Genomic DNA, 18217 nt, shown 5'->3' on the forward strand with positions numbered 1-18217 from the left:
TAGAATATGCTGACTCCCAAGATACTGTCCTAGAGATAGTATTTCGTGTGACTAGTCCTGGCTGAGACCCCTGGAGACAAGAAACGTTTGGTTCAGGGTTTGTTCCAAGAATCAGCATTTTGGAAAGCGATGGAACTATAGTGTGTATTTAGGTTTGGAATTGGAGTTCCCAGATAAAGAAGCCACAACTTTTCTGAAAAGGAATTAAAAAATAGGTAAGAAAAGGAGATTTAGAATTTAATGAGTTTGTACTACTTTTTTTTCCTTTTTACATATTTTACCATACTTATTCCTTAACATCAATCTTGCAAGATAAATCATTTTATTCTGATTTTATCTCAAGATTCAGAAAGATTTATAGAATTTTAAAGGTCACATCCTAGCTGCTGGGAGGCAGAACCTCTATTTGCATTCAGGTCATTTGGTCTGCTGTTAGAACCATGGGGGCTTTCAGGACAAGATGGTCTGATGGAATTCTAGTCCCACCTTCAGTGCAGTGATGTTACGTTGTCTCTCTGTGCAGTGTATCCACTGCCAAAGACTGGCTTTCTTACTGTTCTGAAAAGAGTGTACTTATACAGAGAGCTGAGTGGGGAGCTTCTCTCTCTCTCTCTCTCTCTCTCTCTCTCCCTCCTTCCATCTATCTATATATTATCTATCTATCTATCTATCTATCTATCTATCTATCTATCTATCTATCTACCTACTTACCTACCTATCTATCACATGTTGAAGTTAGATGTAGTTCATGCTGTAAGTATGGCAAGACTTGATGATGTGTCTCTCAAAGGTCTGTGCTAACAGATTTATTTTTCTAAAAGGAACTTTCCCATTCTGCATATAAAATAAGTAAAAAAGATGTTAAAAGTCCAGTAGTGCCACTGAGCCTGCAGTCTAGAGTGGACTTACACACGGCTTAAGTTCTAGGCTTTGGCTTCTCGATCTCCCTCTGTGACACATGACCTCGTGAATATTGCATGTTGCTTCTAAGCCTTACTTTTAGTTTTAAATTTGTATCATGAGAATAATCTGACTGCTTTAGGAATGAGTATATACTTATTGAGATAATGTGTGCAGTGCCCCCAGACCATAGCAAAGCATCCTGTTAATGTTAATTGGGAGCTGCAGGAGGGATCATGAAAGTCAGCTCTAAGTAGCTCTAAGTAAGGATACAACTGGGCCATATGTGCAGAGATGTAGAAGAAGGCAGGACCTTCTCCATTGCTGTGCTTCACATTGTCTGTGGACCGGGGCATTCTCAGCATGTGCGCTTCACACACTGTCTTAAGGTTTGCAGCCCTGTGCCAACCTGGTGCTCATCAAGGCTGAGGATTCCTGGGTTGCTTCCAGAGCGACTGCTTTCCAGGTGTTGCTAAGGCTCACTGAAGTTGAGAGAGACTGCTTCAATAGACACGGTTCCCCTGTGTTGATCACAGCTGGAGAAAACCGTTCACCAGAGAAGAGCATTTGAGTTTTTGCCCAGGTTTACTGGGGATCAGCAGTGCTCTTCATGCTGGTTTTGCAGCTGGAGTTCTTTCTGCAGAATATAGGGCATCATTAGTGCTAGCAGCAGCGGATGGGAGGCACTGTTAGTGGGGGGAGCAGGGAGGAAGAGAAAAGCAGGAGGAATAGATAGATGATGGATGGATGGGAGGGATAAATAGATGATGGATGGATGGATGGATGGATGGGATAGAGATACATACATGCATACATACATATGAATGTAAATACATAGGTATTGTAGACTAGACAGGTTACATATAGAATATTCCTTATGAGATACCAAGTAGTGATTACCCTTAGAAGAACAGCTGATGCCCTAGGAGAATCAGAATACTGGGATGAAGCTAAGGCAGTATGGACTGATCCCATGGGGAAAGCAGAAGACATCAATCCGATCTTCATATTGGGCTTGAGCTGCAGTAAGTTGGGGCAGGTATCCTTCCATAGGGGGATGGAAATGGCCTCCCTTCACGAATGACTCTTCAGGCATTCATCTGGAGCACTCAGGGGAAACCCAGTCTGTCAGATTTTACTTGTCCACTGGCAGAACAAGAGCATTAGTTCAAATAAGAGGTGTGCCAAACCTTTCCTATCTCTAATCTCCCTAAACCTTGATGGAAGCTCAGGGTTGGACATCATTATACCTATTTTGAAAATGAGTTTACATGAGACACTCTGCTAAGTGAGTAAGGGTGAACCTGAGTTTCAGAACAAAGGCTTCTTTGAAACTATCCCTCTGTAGTAAATGAAGTTTCCCTCTAGGTTTCTTAGAAAAAATAGACACACAATGTAGTGTGCATATAATAAAGCTAATATTATTTAAATCTTGCTCCCCCCCCCCAGATGATTATCCATGACTCATGGCTCCTTTTTCTGGTGTGATTAAATGCTGTTCTGTGGGTTATGGATAAACCGGAAGAACTTATCTGATTTCTGTTTCTGAGGTAGGACCTCACAATGTAGACATAGTTGGTCTATAACTCACTTTGTGGACTAGGCTGGCCTCGAACTCACAGTAATCTATCTGCTTCTGCCTCCTAAGTGCTGTGTTCAAGGGTATATGCCAGCATACCCTGGCAAGAATTTCTTTTTAAAAATAATATTTATTCTTTGAAACTTCTGTGTATTTTGATTGCATTCGTCCATTATTACCTTCCCTTAGAGCCACCCTCTTTTTCCTAAGTGCATGTACTCCACTTTTATTTATAGTTGATGACCACCAGAGGCCTCATTCTGAGCAGAGAAGCTATTGGTCGGGGATGATTACTGAAGGAGAGAGAGTATCTTTTTGTGGGGGACATGGTGCAGAGCCTCGACCATGCCAAGGAGAAAGAACATAGATTTGACCAGACTGTCCCACAGGTGTTTGGCTAAGGGGCTCAGAGCACGTGCTGGGGAACCACAGGAGAGTCTCACGCTGAGCGCTGGATTGAGCTGATGGTTTGGGCAGGAGTATATCTTTTCTTTTCTTTCTTTTTATTTCTTTTTTAAAAAATATTTGCCGAGTATAGTTAGTACTATTTGCAGAACCGCATTGCATATATTTGTTGTGAGATGATAAAACAATGAGAACAGAGTCCCACAGCTTGCAAACATTAGCCTCCTCTTTGGATAGGTTCTGCACTAACATAAGCTCCACTGGAGATAATAAAACCCTTACCAGTTGGAAGAAAGTTTATTTATTTTTTTATTTCTTTTTTGATGAAAAAAACTTATTTCAACCATTTTTTGAGAGAAACGTAATTTATGTTTTAGTAGAAGAAAATTAAATAACACTCTGACTTAAATTCTATTATGAGAATCGTGTCCTTGTTCTATATTGAGGTGAGTTTTTTTCTTTTTTTTCATCTGTTGTTGAGAGTCTGGATATAGAGTCATATTCTATGGTATTCTTTGGCCACCATTTATATTTTTAAATTAATGCCTGACATCTTACCAGCAATTGTGTTCACACTTCTTATTACTAACATTTAATAGGGACCAGCAATTAAAACAATTGCCATCCCTAAGAATATTGTAAATTTATCAGACATACTTTTGCTCCTGAATTATATCTTGGAAAATAATTAAAATTCTTGTTCCTATTGTAATGTGATTATTATGATGATTTAGGATTTCCCCAAACAGTTTATTTAATTTGGTCTTTTGTTTCATATGTATTTTACTTTATTTTCAGGGTAGGATGTTTTAGTAGTTAGGCTTAAAAGGCATACAGTCTCACAGTTGTTGATTTGAGAAATCCCTTTACAATGCCAAGTTAGTCTGTTTGACTCTCAGGTATTCCTTAGCTGATCAAAAGAATCTCTTGGCCATCCTAGGATGTCTGACTGACTTCTATTTGTCCTAAGGAAGGTAATTAGCTCCTCAGCTCACTGGGGTCTGCTCTTGGCCTTGAATGCATTAGTCCCTGTGCTTCTTAATTTTGGTCATGTTGACACAAATTAGAGTCACTGAACAGGAGGGACCCAACCCCCAAATTGAGACATTGCTTCCACCTCTATCAGATTGTGCTGTGGGAATGTCTGTAGGGATTTTCTTGATTAATGGTTGATGTGGGCAGGTCCAGCCTATTATGTCAGCGCCATCTCTGAGCAGGTCGGTCTGGGCTGTATAAGGAAGGCCCCTGAGCAAGGCTGGGAGAGAATGGCAGTAGAGTGTCGCTCCATGCTCTTCCCTTTCAGTTCTTGCCTCCAGGCTTCTGCCTGGAGTTCCTGCCACAGCTTCTCTTGATAATGGATTATAACCTGAAAGTTCTAATAAAACCCCTTCCACCCCCAACTTGCTGTGGTTTTGTCAACTCAACAGAAACCTAACTAGGGTAGTTCCCAATAGAACCTTCGGAGAAGAGGGCTAGCAGCTTGAATCCATTTCAAAATCTTTGTCCTTATGTTTTAGAAAGTGCTGATTTAAGTAGTTCTTACAGAGTTTGTTCTCCATACTGTATAGTGCTTAGTACTTTACAGAAATGTAAGTCCTTCCTTGCCAAATTCTGATTATTATTCTGAGTCTAGTGTCATTCATTTCTGTTGGATCTATGATACTTTGTAGCCATATATAAACAAAGCAAACGGACCATTAGCTAATAAACCGAACAGCCTGCCTACTTTGGCCATGCCATTGATTTCCATAGATACTTTTATAGCAGAAGACATTATAGAAAGCCATTAATTAAATGATGTGCTCTGACCTTTTCGATCCAATGCTCTATGGATGTCTACAGTTTCATATCTGCAGCAAGATGTTAAAGTCATCGAAAAGTGAGATAGCGCTATTCTCAACCTCGATATTCACAGTCGTTAATTGAATAAATCAGTTTTGGGTACTGTCCCAAACACCATGCCGGCTGCTGCAGATACAATGCTTGCTTCTGTTATAGGAGCTCATATGCTACAGTCTGTCAGACCAAGTGTTCTCTTGAGGGCCAGCTTCCCTCCTGAAATAATTCCTTAGATTAAAAGGCATAGTATCATTCTGAGGTTCGATCTGAGATCTAGGCCTTTCTCCTGACCATGACAGGGCTTGGGGAAAAGAAAGAACAGCCAAAGCTGACTTTACTAAGGAGAAGTAATTTATATTTTGAGCCATGGATTGGAACTTTGAAAATAGATGAGGTTATTCAGTCAGCCTGGGCCTTGGTGGGAAGAAGCAGGTAGCTTGTGAGCACGTGGAAGATTCCTAAATTGTCACCCACTGCCTAAGAGTTCTCAATATCGTGTAAACATTGTTCATAAATTTGACACTGAAAACAACAGCATGCAAGCTGAAAATAAGCAGCGAACTGAAAACGAGCTGCCTTTAATACAGGGAGCGTTTATATTCAGTTGCAGTGCCTCCGATACACGTTAGCTCCTGGGTTTCTCTGGTCATTGTCCAGATCCTATTTGGACTCCATATGTCTGACTGCTTCCCATGTCCTGTGCACCAAGAGGAGTGCAGTGATGAGCTTAGACTCACCCATTCCCGCTGTATTTTCTTTTTCTGGTGTGGCAGGCTTTGAACTCATGACCATCCTGCATCAGCCTCTCCAGTGCTGGAACTGCAGGCATGCAACACCAGCCTGACCCTCGGCAAATGCTGTGAAAGTACCGATGGAAGTTTCCATATGTCTAATGATATAGGATATGTGTTCCTAGGCTTTCTTTCCAGGACTGGGATGGAATGGGTGTGTGAATGTTAGATAGGAAACCCCCAGGAACTTGTTATTAGGATATGGGTGGGCGACACAGGGAACTCTTTGCATCTGTCTTCCTCCCATCCTCTTTCGCTTTACTCCTCGTGGTAGAGTTGGTCTCATTGTTGATGCATCTGTCTTACTTTGTACCTTCTTTCTTGATCTGCAGTCAATCAAGGGAGGGCTCATGTTCCCAGTGATGGTTTGGCCCACAGGTGCACATTAGGCAGTTTTGTCTTCTTCACCTACTGTGTGCTGTCCAAGCATACTACCACCCATGGCAATGCTGTCAGGGTGGTTTGTAAAGGGACCATTTGTCTGCTCCATAAATGTGGTACAAACTGCGTAGGAAAAGTAACTGTTCAACACTGTATATGGCTAACATGTAGCTATCTGTATGTTACCAATTATATTCTAGATGTAAACATTTCTAAATATTCAAAATTTGGTCAACAACATTTGGAAATTTTAATCCTTCTATATTTAGTTCACATGAGCAGGGAAGCCAAGCTGGGAAGGAAGGCACAGGAAAGAATGCAGAAATAACCTTTGCCCCATCCTCCAAAACACCAGAACAGCCCAAAGGAGGTCTCACATCATTTACCTTTACTGTTTGTAGGGTACCTGAGATGTATTCGGCTGTGGAGAGTGTGTAGGTGCCTTATTTTCCTGCTAAGATTATAATTCTGAATCTGATACTGTGCCTAATTAATATTTTACATGAAACATGACTTAGGGCACATTTTTTAAATCTATAAGATATTTCTATAATTGTAAAGAATTGAGAGTGAGGTTTCAGAAGGGCAGAAGGTAGGTATATTCCCTGTAGGGTGGTAGGAGAGTGGAATTATGATTTGAGTAGACATTAAACCCTTCAAAGCACCAGTTTGTCTCTTCTGGGGTTTTATTTTTCTCCTTTCTGTTGTCCAGGTTTTGCAATTGGAAACTGAGGGATGCTACTGTTTGAGGTGTTGGGGGAAAGGGTGGAAGAAAAGTGAAAACATTCGGTAGATGGACTCAGCCTGGCTTATCTCACCTGTGTCTCTAACTATGACCAGGAGAATGTGGTTTTCCTTATATATGATTAGTGGATTCTCTGGGTGATTGATTGACTAGGAATAAGGCAGGGAGAAATGCTTTGTGCATTTGCTAGCTTGTGGACATTTATTGTTTTGTCTGTCTAACACTGAGTCATCTTCCCCCTCCCTCAGCAAGGAAAGACAGGCATTGGGGAACTTCTGACAGTCAAGACACCACACACCTGGGAACTCACACAGAAGCATAGGTCACTGATGGGCAATTATACTTGTCCACTCCAAAATTTGTTGGGCCTCTTTTGAAGGTGGGGTGATTTAAATGAATAGTAATGTAATTATATGGGGTACAGGGCAACAGAGATACCTACATATAGAGTGGTTCAAAATTTGAATAGATCAGAAGATATAATTTGGTGGCAAAAGTTGCTGAGGAATTGGCTGGGACGGTTTTTTTGCTTTTTTTGTTTTTGTTTTTGTTTTGTTTTGTTTGTTTTTATTGTGAGGTAGAGGCTTGCTCTACTAGTTTGCTCAGGATTCTGCTCCAATATTTACTATTTTTTACCTCCCTAAAAGGATTATACTCTATAGTACACTTGGCACTTAAACTTGAATTCCACTTAACATTATAATGAGGAAAAAAGCCTTATAAGTTTTTACTAGATTCCTTGTGCCAAGTTAAAGAAATCTCAATGGATGATGAAGTGGAGTGAGCAGGCAATAGCTATCTATCTATCTTCAAAGTCAGAGTGGCAATCCCTAACTCCTGTTACTGAGGAAAAGAAGAACACCATAGACAGCTGGAAAAACACAATTCAGTTATTAATTAGTCAAGGTCACAAAATCAGTGTTTGATACTGTGATGGGTAAATGAACAGAAAGCATGGTCAAGAGTCTCTAGGTTTGTAGTCCAATTGTGGGGCAGGGGTCTCTATACATAACTATGCCCTAAGATTATTTTTGGAAAATGGGAAATAAGGCCTAGGATACAGACAAACAATCATGTTCTCAGGGACATCGAACTCACTCACACCTGGAGGGATCAAAAGTGGCTTTTGAGGGAGGTGACACTGGGTTTTAAAGTATAGATGGTAAAAGGGATGTGAGTTGGTCTTGGGGCTGTTTATTTTATGTACCAGTGATGGAGCTGCCTACAGCTCTGGAGAAGCATTCGAGCATGTACTTATAACATGGCTCAGAAATTATAAGTAAGAGATCCAAGTATCCTTAGCCACTAACAATGTCAGTTCTTGGCTGGATCTTAAGCCTGGGCCCTCTGGCTCCTAACTCCTCCTTTGCCCACACCATTTGCCCCATGGCATCCTGAGCAAAGGAATAGGCTTCAGGAACAAAGCAAGCAAGTTGTGTCAGGAGGGAAAGCAGATCAGCTGGGTGAAAGTCAAGTGATTTGGAGCAAGAGAAGGCTGGAGTGTTAGGAAAGGTGAACGGGGTAAGAAAGGAGATTGAAGTTACGTACCACTGCCAATTCCAGGCAGAGTGGGGTCAGCCACCCTAAAGTTGACATCTCTTAGAGGGATGTTCTGTGGAAGAAATATTCTAAAAGACATGGTGGGAGTGTTTCAAGTTAGGATCTGCATCTGAAAATGAATGATCAATACAATCAGTGTTATTCATTGTCTCTTTTATTGGTCAGCGTGGAAAGGCTCAGGCTTCTTTTATTTAACTTTTCAATTCCTGTGCCTTTGTTTCGTTACATCGCATTCATCCTGGATGCATTAATGAGGTAGTGAGATATGACCCATGGCTCCCATCTGTTTAATTTTGCTAATTTGCTCCATTTTCAAACGAGCTTCCGCCCTTGCAGGAGCAGCAGCCGGGCGTGAACGCAGCTGAAAGGAATTTCCGTTTCACCTCTCATGTCACCTCTGGGGCCTTGGATAATTTTCTTATCTTCCTTTTGCCATTTAGGATGCAGCCACATTGTTCTCAATTGAAATACAGTTTTTTAAAGGTACCCTCCTACTGTGTTTCTATGGGAGAACCACCTCATCTGGAAAATAAACCTCCACGGATTGAAACAAGAGCCTTTCCAAAGGGCTTTAATGATGGCATTAATTGTGAACTGGCTCTAGAGCAGCAAAGGAAGACCAGTTGACTGAGCTACTGCAAAGGGAATGGCGGAGCCTTTTAGATATAGGTGGCTGAGAGTGAGAGTGGGTGGGCTCATGGGACGAATTAATTGTGAGGCATCAGTTCATCAACATAGATGTGAAAATGGTAAAATGATGGATTTAAAAGTTATATATCATATTAATTTCTGATTTATCAATTGAGAAAATGATCCCATTTCAAGGTCATAATATGGACCACTGAGACTTATGAGGAATTTCTATGGGGATATTTGACATTTTTCTACGTACAGGTCATGGGAGATGACCAAATGAATTACTTATATTCTTTTTGGAATTAAGGGAATGTAGTGGACTAGGATATTGGCTGTGGAGGCTATTGTTCTTGAATCATTAGTTCAGATAGATCCCAGATTAGTAATACCCAAAATTTATTTCAATTTCATATTTTCTCAGTGGTCAAAGGGGCTATAGGTTTGCTTTCTGTAGTCACAGAAATGCCTAATGCTAACTGACCTTCCTTATATATCCCCAGGTATTTTAGGAGAGGGAGAGGGAGGAGGGAGGAGGGAGGAGGGAGGAGGGAGGAGGGAGGAGGGAGGAGGGAGGAGGGAGGAGGGAGGAGGGAGGAGGGAGGAGGGAGGGGGAGGGGGGAGGGGGGAGGGGGGAGGGGGGAGGGAAGGAGGGGGCAGGGAAGGAGGGGGCAGGGAAGGAGGGGGCAGGGAGGGAGAGAGAAGAGTTTATTGTAGATACTCTTGTTGGGTAGAATAGTGTTTACGAGAAACAATATTTAGAAGACTGAGTCAAAATTTAATTTACTGCAAAGCTTAATGAATAAGAGAAAGTACTGAGATGTCAAATCTTTTAAGTTCAGACCCCATTTTAGACAACCTGACCTAAGTTTAAACTTAGGTAAACTAACAGGCTGGTACCTAGCATTAGTTTCCAAGTTGCCCCTCCAACAAAACCTAGTCTCTAGGCTAATCCCTAACAAGGCCAGCATCTCCAGGTTACACCCTCAACAAGACTAGTGTCTCCAGGTTATTACCCTAACAGACCTGTACCCCCAGGTTACAAGCCCTCCCCTGGCCAAATGACCATCAATGCAGAGGTGAGCAGAAGTTAAGTTTATATTACTCCCAGCACCAGGCAATTATCTTACAGTCCACGGTAGCTTTCCAATTAGATGCTTGCACACATACTAAAGCCTTGCTCTGATAGACATCTGGGGCTTCCCCACTACCAAGACCATCCTTCGTGATGGTGGTGCATTGGGGGCCTGAGCTAGCTCAAATAGAATAAACACCCTGATTGATGTAAGTTACATCAGATTGGCTTTTGTCTGTTTTTTTGGGGGGTTACAACTAACATTTCCCTGGCATTACAGTACTATGTCATTAAACAGAAGTATGTAGTTAGAAAATTATCAACAGGGCATTTGATATTGGAATGCTTAAGTGCTAGAGGAAGACAAAGGTAGAGGTGGAGGCCTGTAAGCTATTATGACAAGGATACAACATTGTGTACGTGGTTCCTGGTGTAAAGTGGGGTGTAGAAGGAGTCAGTGATTGTTGGAAGTATGAATAAGTATCATCAGCGTTTGTAGAACAAAGCTCATACGTGGATAAGAAGCCTTTGCATCACCTGTGTACAAATGATGAATCTGATATCAGATACACACAGACATTCAAGAATAAGATTTTGTCCTGCTTTCTTCTTTAGATGAAGTTCCAGCTTTCCTTTGATCCTGCCACTCTCTTCTAAGCCAGAGACTTCATCTCTTAAAGTTCTACAAGCCATGGGACCTCTTTGCATGCCATTTCTCTCCAGAGACCACTTTGAAGCCATGCAGTCAGAACTGAGTTCTCACTGAGTCATGCTCCTCCCGAGGTTCAGTTTCGTTCACTTGGCTCTGTTCACAGGGAAGTCTGGTCCAGTCCCTATCCACTCGCAGGGCTCCTAGGCTGCAGGCTTTCCTTTGTCTTTTTTCTTTTCCTTCACCAGTCAGTCAGTCTCTCTACTATCAAAAGTTATTAATGAATCATACATTGCCACTGGTGCATTTTAAAATAGTCATTCTTTTCCATTTTCTTACCTGTAAGTCTGATATCAGGTAAAAGCTAGGCCAGGTTACAAAGGCTTAGTTTTAACCCCCGAGGACGCTGAGGCAGGAAGATTATAAATTCAAGGCTTCCTGAGTTACAAAATGAATTCAACGCTAGCCTGCGTGCTTTAGTGTGACCTTGTCTCAAAGGTATGAAAAGGTATGAGGGATGGAAATGTAAGCTGGAGGTAGAATGCTTGGCTAGTACATAAGAGGCTCTGGGTTCAATCTCCAGTAAAACACTCACCCCACACATGCACACGCATGCACAGACATGTACACATAATCTCCAGCTCCCATGATACTCCCTCACATACCTCTCACATACATGCACACATACACATACACCCACAGGCACACATGCATGAGTATACACTTATACACCTTACACATAGCACACATACAATAACCCCACATGTACACACACACACACACACATACCTCCTCAGGCACATGCTTACATGTGCATATACACTCATGCATGCACACACAATCACCCCATATACACACAATACCCTATACATATACATACATAAATATACCACATACACACAACACCCCCTATATACACATACATACACAAACACACCACATACACATGGCACATGCCACTCCCACAAACACACACACATACATGCACAAACAATAAGTAGACTATGAAATTATCACCATGATTGTCATTCCTTACTTATTTTATAAAATCAAAGGAGATCCTAATTGTGACTTTCACATAAATGTGTATCAAGTTTGTCAGATGATACATTTCTTTAGTGTCACCTGATACTGACAAGTAGGACAATGTAGACAAGGGTCACAAAACACCAGGTAGACAAGGGTTTTATGTTTTTACCATCTTTTCCTTTGTTAGACAGACATTGCATACCTGGTAGTTTGGTAATAACATTCATTGATTTTTGCATGTGAATTTTGTGGGTGAAGCCTTTAGAGAATCTCAGCACCCTCGCGAACAGTGAAGTGAATAGAATGACAGGACATCAGGGGGAAATTAAAGTGAACACATTTTGTATTTACTTATTTTATTTGTTTAAAATACCACTGTAGCAGCTACCCTGGTATTGTCCAGAAACTTAGGGTGTAAATTGGATTTCATTCACTATGTGGGAGCGCTGGCACAGTTAGGCGGATGCTCATAAGCATGTTTATTGTAGTAACAAGTTTTTGTTTTTTGACAGATTCATTTCTAAAGGAGTCCTCTGTACTTCGGCTAACTCTTGGTTCCATTCTTACTTCCCTCTAAAATAGACATGAGAAATAACATAAGTCTAGGTTTTGCCTTGGTAGTGATTTAGAATTAATTATGTTTTGGTGCCCTTGACCAAGAAATTATTTTTAAAGATATTTATTTTTATCTATGTATCTACCTATGTGTGGTCATAGGTATGTACATACCTACATACATACCTACCCTCTATCTGTCTGTCTATCTATCTATTTATCTATCATCTATCTGTCATCTAATGTGTGTGTGTGTATGTGAGAGAGAGAGAGAGAGAGAGAGAGAGAGAGAGAGAGAGAGAGAGAGAAGAGGGTGGCACACCCCTTGGACCTATAGTTAGAGATGGTTGTGTGCTACCAGACATGTATGCTGGGAACCCCCTTCCCCTCTAAGAGCAGTCCATGATCTTAACCACCAAGCCATCTTTCTATTCCCTTAACTACTAAACCTCCTCTCCAACTTCAAGAAATAGTTTTGAATGGCATCAAGAACAAAGCAGAGGGGGTGCTATATGAAAAGCAGTGGGAACTGCAGGGGATGAGGGGTGCATAGTCTGTTTTTCATTGTATAGAAGGAGACTGGAAATCAGCGTCATATACGGATGGAGGTGGCTTCCCGATTCTCTCAGCAGCAGAAAATAGAATTGTTCTCAGGACACATGTTTGGTCTCTCACGATCCATCAAAAATAACAAAGAGCTAGCAGAATGACGAAAAAGCAGAGGATGAGAGCCAACAGGTTGAGTTTGATAGGATGTTGGATATGAGGCTGCGTTAAACGTCACCATTGGAGCGGTCTCGCTGTCATTGTGCTTCCTGTCTATTTGGATCTGCTCATCTTAAACCCTTTCAGTTGTCAGTTTGAGAAATGTCTCCCCTCAGATTCTTTCCCTTCCCTAGCACAAGTCAGGAACGTTAGGTAGGATAGTACTGGGAATATCTCTCACCTCTGTAAGCCAAAATACCACTGTTTGGGAGGAGAGCTACTTAGCATTCTTCCTTCAACCACAGCCTGTCAGATACCAGCCTGATAGCAGGTGAACTGGGAGGTGACACTGGTCTAGGAAGCAGGAAGTTTGGCATCAGCATGCATTGTTTATCTCATTTAAAAAACTGTCAGGCTCATTTGAAAAGGCAGAATGCAGACAACTTCCCTGAAGCTGTGCACAAAAGGTTCCCACGAAGCAGCAATCTGGAGCAGTTTTTAAGCATAGGTTTTCTGAGGTTCTGGACAAGAGCTTTGTCTACTGACTTATTGTAGGACCCATGTATGAAGACCGGATACCCAGGAGAGTGTGACTTGTAACATGGAAGTTCCATGTTTTCAGTGATAGCAATGTAATACTCAGTGACTCGGAAGAATGCTGCTGTTGCTTCTGTAGAAGCCACCACAGCGTAGCTGCCACCATCTTCTCCTCCCCCTCCTCCTCCCCCTCCTACCCCCTCCTCCTCCCCCTCCTACCCCCTCCTCCTCCCCCTCCTCTTCCCCTTTCTTCCTTCCCTCTCTTCCTCCCCCTTTCTCTTTCTCCTCCTTTTTCTTATCTTCTTCTTTCTCCTCCTCCCCCTCCTCCTCTTCTTCCTCCCTGCTCCTCCCTCTCCTCCTCCCCCACCTCCTCCCTCTCCTCCCTCTGCTCCTCCTCCTTTTCCTCCTCCTTTTCTTCTTTCCTTCTTTCATCCTTCTCTTCTACCTCCTTCTTGATTTTGGTACCTTCTGGAAGAAGGTAGGTTTGTGAGGGAAAGTGTAGGAATTAAAAAGAACATACCAGCAATAAAAGGTAGTTTAACGGTAATGATGACTCATCTCGCTGGCCTCTCAGTAGCGATGCACTCTGGGTTGATTTCTTTCTGAGAGCAGGCATACTTCTTTAAGTGATTAAGCAGCTCATCTCCATCAGTTCTGGAAGAAAGTTTCTCCAGGGTACGTCCCCACTCTGACTCTCCTGTGTCAGTAAATAGGCTGGACTTATAGGACTTCAGCTTGTAGGCTCCTTTGGTTTAAAGAAATACAGAGCATGGAAAGCAGAATCGCCCATGAAACGATGCCGTATGGATTATCGTTTTAGCAAACACTTGTATTCTTGTGACTTTTGGTAGCTAATGTAGGCACGATTTGTAGGGACAGATTTTGATTTCACTTTTGGGGTTAGCCAGGACCAGAATTATTCCATCACAGGTGACTCACTGTTTCCAAGTGACAGCTTCAAATGTCACAGTTCCCTGTGATGTGTAAAGCTTGTAAGGTTTTCTTCATCCCTGCCAATACCTGTTGTAGGATACCGTCACTTATGGGTCTGTGACTTTTAGTTATTTTTCTCTCATCACCTACCCAACAAGGGGGAAAAAAACTATGCCTGGTGGTAGAAGCCTAGCTAACTACTCAGTCTTGGGAAGTCATGGTTACTGGGGGATAATCTACAACCACTAGTTTATTAAACCAGCATGATCCTTAGCAACAATCTGTAAACATTTGTCCCTACTCCCACAGATCAGTGTAGTCCTCACCCCTCCTCGTGGGAACTTCTTTATGCAACAGATGGGGACTGATACAGAAAATCATAACCAACCAAAATGCAGAATCATAGCTTATGGTTTTTTTTTTTAATTTTTGCTCCCCCTCTTTTTCTTTTCTTCTCCTCATCCTTTAGTCCCCTACTCCTTCTTTCTCCACATTCCCCTTTTCCTTTCTTTTATGATACAAGATCTCATTAGACAGAAGTGGGCCTTGAACTGTGGGTTCTCTTCTCTCAGTCTTGCAGGCTCTGTAGTTTCAGGTGTATAGCACCATGCTCCACTCTTTTCACTTTCCTAATGATTTCCTTTGGAACATAACGTTATTCATTTTAATGAAACCTGGCTTAGGTTTGTTTACTGATGATTTCTTAATGTTCTACTCCAGGATGGATCCCTATCTTGATATCTGTTGCTTTTTGAAATATATCTAAGATTGTCTGGGCTTTGTTTATAGTGGGTAGCCAGTGACAATATATGGTGCCTTGTTTAAATAGATTACTGTTTTAATTCAGAGTCTGTAAACTAAAGATACTCTAATTAAAACCTGGGCGCAATTATCTGCAGGTCCTGAAGACTGTAAAACCACCATCCACTGTCCTGCAATGGACTTTGTTTCTTCTGCATCCTTCTTAGCATCTGCTTTTCAGAAGATAAAGGAGAGTGTCGGTGGGTGTTTCTTTTGCAGGATGTCTTTCTGGTTTCAGAGCCTATACCCAAGACTCCACAGACACAGCACACAAGTTTATTTTAAATTATATTTTAATATATTTATTTTGTGTGCGTGCCTATGTTCATACATGTGTACATGCACATGTTTTCATGTACCTATGGATGTCCTAAGACAACTTTCAGGAGTCACTTCTGTCCTTCTACCATGTAAGACTCAGGTCATTGGACTTAGAACCAGGCCATTTCACCTGCTGAACCATCTCACTGGCTCTAGCTTTGCCTGCCCCTGTTTTAGAGCTGGATTTCAGACCAGTGGTGCACAATCAGGAATGACTCCATTAAAAGAAAGAAACATTTCTGCCTTCGAGATTTCACTTGTGAACATACTGGTCAGAGTATGCGTAGGCAGGCATCAGGCTTTGCTAAAGGCTGGTGGACTTGCTGCATTCATCCAATCTTGATGAGTCATCCCAGTCTTTGCTTAAATCCTAAATGGCTTTCTTTCCCTTTCAGCTCTGTACTGGCTCAGTTGAGCTGAGTTGCAGAGCAGTGTCAAGACCCAGTTTCACTAATGCCTCAAGGATTTACGTCCTTCTGCCTGGATGGGAACTCTTGTTTATAAGCAAAATGGCATGCATTATTGTATGTGGTAACCCAAATATGCTTTCATGACTAGTACCACTTCATACCAGCTGTATCATTAAAAGCAGTAGTCACACTGCATAATCCCTAAATGAGCATGCTCTTTTTACAAGTTTGCTTGATTCTTATGTCTCCAAGAAGAACTACTTTTCTTTCATGGAGGCCCCAAATGACTTGTCAAAAGTAATTTATTTCCAAATACAGAACTTTTGACACTAAATTTTGTACCTTTTCTATAGCACCATATGTCTTCTCCAAAGTATTAAAGATGTTTTTGAACTTTAAGGAAACAAGTTTTGATGTATTCTTTTAGACTTAGGACTCATATATAAGCATATGAAATGGAAAAGACCATGATGCAGTCTCATGTTTTAGAAGAACTTTTCTTCTCAGGCTCCCATCTCTGATCAGAATGTGCAGTGTGAGGGTCACGTGACTAGTAGGTAAAACTGCTAGGAGAGCTGAGCATGAGGGTCATCCCTCTGTTTCTAACTATACTGTGTTCCAACTTTTGTGTACCGTTTTAAGCTACTTGACTGACAAGAGATGCTTGCTTCTTCATGGTAGAAAATACTCATAAGAAAACGTTTGTGAGATCTGTTGCATCTCCAGTGTCTTGTTTATGATTGCTGTGATGAAGCACCATGGCCAAAAGCAAGTTGGGGAGAAAAGGGTTTATTCAACTTAGACTTCCAGGTTCACCAGGAAAGGAAGTCTGGAAGGAACTCAAACAGCACCAGGAGGCAGAGGTGGATGCAAAGACCATGGAGGAATGCTGCTTACTGGTTTGCTATCCATGGCTTGCTCAGTCTGCTTTCTTTCTTTTTTTTTTTTTTATATTTTTTATTAGGTATTTTCCTCATTTACATTTCCAATGCTATCCCAAAAGTCCCCCATACCATCCCCCCCACTCCCCTACCCACCTACTCCCACTTTTTGGCCCTGGCGTTCCCCTGTACTGGGGCATATAAAGTTTGCAAGTCCAATGGGCCTCTCTTTCCAGTGATGGCCGACTAGGCCATCTTTTAATACATATGCAGCTAGAGTCAAGAGCTCCGGGGTACTGGTTAGTTCATCATGTTGTTCCACCTATAGGGTTGCAGTTCCCTTTAGCTCCTTGGATACTTTCTCTAGCTCCTCCATTGGGGGCCCTGTGATCCATCCAATAGCTGACTGTGAGCATCCACTTCTGTGTTTGCTAGGCACCAGCATAGTCTCACAAGAGACAGCTATATCTGGATCCTTTCAGCAAAATCTTGCTAGTGTATGCAATGGTGTCAGCGTTTGGAAGCTGATTATGGGATGGATCCCCGGATATGGCAGTCTCTAAATGGTCCATCCTTTCATCACAGCTCCAAACTTTGTCTCTGTTAACTCCTTCCATGGGTGTTTTGTTATAGAACCCAGGATCCCTGGCCCAGGAATGACCCATTCACAATGGGCTGGGCCCTTATCCCGTTGATCACTGAGAAAATGCCCTACAAGTGGATGTCATAGAGTCATTTCTTCAACTGAGGGTCCTTCCTTGATGACTCTAGTTTGTGTCAAGTTGACACAGATCCAGCCAGTAATCCTTCATTCCTCTTTTTCTTTCGTTCATGCTGACTCAGCCACCAAGATGCACTCCTGTCCGGAGCCTACAGGATACCCTTACTGGGATCTCCTTGTTCCTCACCTGTAGCTTAGTCCATTTGGTATAGGATAATGGTCCTAGACCTTTGAACCAATTACAGCACCAGCAACTGGTTCAAAATGCAAATGAGAGCCCCAGCCAGATCCATTTAATCAGAAATGGTGGGGACTTGGATAAGATCTGCATCAATAGACTTTGATGCATGCTCACATTTAAGAGCTAGGGCTGCTCCTTACCACTGAGCCATCACTCCAGCTCATAAGGTGTATTTGTTTATTTTTATGTGAGTACACTATAGTTTGAATACACATGGAGGGACCCATGGCTCCAGCTGCATATGTAGCAGAGGATGATCTTAGCTGGCATCAATGAGAGGGGAGGCCCTTGGTCCTGAGAAGGCTTGATGCCCCTGCATAGGGGAATGCTACAGCAGTGAGGCAGGAGTGGGTAGGTGGGTCAGAGGGCAGGGGGGGGGGTTGTGGGATAGGGGGTTTGCGGAGGGGAAATAGGAAGGGAGATAACATTTGAAATTTAAATAAATAAAATAACCAATAGAGCTTTAAAAAAGAAGAAGAACTAGGGCTGCAGTGGTTAAAGCTTTTTGGCTGAGCAGGCAGGTTTC

The 18217-nt window shown here is 42.1% G+C and overlaps 1 long non-coding RNA gene across 7 annotated transcripts in view; it reads right to left on the reverse strand.

Annotated features, from left to right (window-relative positions):
- Positions 1-633: 633 nt before the first annotated feature.
- The window catches only part of LOC147002471 (uncharacterized), a 97737-nt gene continuing 80153 nt past the window's right edge, over positions 634-18217 (reverse strand). For 5 of the 7 annotated variants that reach the window (XR_015048669.1, XR_015048667.1, XR_015048666.1 and 2 more), the window contains 4 exons: positions 13904-14128; positions 8189-8309; positions 4694-6018; positions 634-1537 (listed from right to left, as the gene is read on the reverse strand). This is a non-coding gene — a long non-coding RNA (uncharacterized LOC147002471). Of the gene's footprint in view, positions 2047-4693; positions 6019-8188; positions 8310-13903; positions 14129-18217 lie in introns of all 7 variants that reach the window. The other 2 variants (XR_015048665.1, XR_015048670.1) reach the window with 2 other exon arrangements.

This window comes from Mus caroli, unplaced genomic scaffold, assembly GCF_978045245.1.
Source record: "Mus caroli unplaced genomic scaffold, Mus_caroli_1 scaffold_10, whole genome shotgun sequence".
NCBI classification, from domain to species: Eukaryota; Metazoa; Chordata; class Mammalia; order Rodentia; family Muridae; genus Mus; species Mus caroli.